Genomic DNA, 497 nt, shown 5'->3' with positions numbered 1-497 from the left:
CGGACGAACTCCTATCGTGCCATCCGGACTTCTCCAATAATGAGTTCCTCCATTCATCTACCGGACTGCTCCAAATGCTCTCTGGACTTCACTATCAATCGATTTTCTACAGTGATCGACTACTCTCCGAATCTCTTTCAGACTTCTTCCAGCCATGATCGACTTTACTTCGAACTTCTTCCAGACTTCGTCAATGACCGAGCTTCTCTAGCAACAGGACTTCTACAGTAACCAGACTCCATCCAAGTTTCTACGGTGGTCGACCGCCTTCCGAATTTCATCCGAGCTCCTATAAGAGCCGGACTCTGTTCGAACTTCTACAACGGACGGGCTCTACCAGTCAGATCTTTACTCCGAACTTCTATTGCAAGCAGACTTCATCCGAGCTTCTACAATAAGAAGTCTCCATCCGAGCTTCCACGGCAACCGGTCTCCATCCGAGCTTCTACAGTAAGCGGTATCCTTCCGGACTCCTACAAAGATCGGACTCCGTCCGA

This window comes from Elaeis guineensis, chromosome 4 (genome assembly GCF_000442705.2).
Source record: "Elaeis guineensis isolate ETL-2024a chromosome 4, EG11, whole genome shotgun sequence".
NCBI lineage: Eukaryota > Viridiplantae > Streptophyta > Magnoliopsida > Arecales > Arecaceae > Elaeis > Elaeis guineensis.
This window is presented reverse-complemented; position numbering follows the sequence as displayed.